We start from the raw sequence: 728 nt of genomic DNA, 5'->3' as shown, positions 1-728 counted from the left end.
ATGTCACTTGCAGAGAAGCTGCCTTGGGGTGTTCCTAAACAGATCCGCACATTAGCCACCCTTTATCCCCTCATGAGGAGGTGCGGTTGCCTCTGAGGGTAGCCACTCCTTCCGAAGGGGTTGAAGATATTGACTTCGTGTTTTACCGAATGGATGTGTTCCGTAGGACTAGGGAGACCTTCACTGAACTTATCACGCCCTAATTTGCTGAATTCCATCCCGAAGCAATCAAAACGACTGATTTTCATAAAAGGGTTGAACTTTTTAAGGGGTAGTTTAGCCAAGGGTGGTCCGAACTTTGACAAACAAAGTGAACCGTGTACAGGCGACGTCCCACAAACATTTGCTACACGAATGGTCCCCTCAAAACCCATCCCTTTGAGGGGATGGGGGTTAATGGGGGATAAGGTGGGACTGTCGGATCGAAATTTCGCGCTCACCAGCCGGCAGAGGACAAAAACTAGAGCTGATCCATTATTAGAAACCGTTTTCTGAACACTTTCACGTTTGTCACGTTTTCGGATCTCTTTAGAGCGAAATTTTTTACGCCTCTTTACTCAACGTGTTGGGTGGCCCGTAAGGGTGGCCTAACGGTTGCACACCCCGTACCCCGTGAGCCTAAAGATGAATGTTGATGACACTTTGCTGCCAAACCACAGCTTTCTAGTTTGAAAATTCTAGAAAATATCGGAAAATATGCACAATAGAAGAAGTGCGCCGCTAATTTT

The sequence above is a fragment of the Frankliniella occidentalis genome, unplaced genomic scaffold (assembly GCF_000697945.3).
Source record: "Frankliniella occidentalis isolate FOCC.00 unplaced genomic scaffold, Focc_3.1 Scaffold189, whole genome shotgun sequence".
In the NCBI taxonomy this organism is placed as follows: Eukaryota; Metazoa; Arthropoda; class Insecta; order Thysanoptera; family Thripidae; genus Frankliniella; species Frankliniella occidentalis.
Note: the sequence above shows the minus strand (reverse complement) of the source record.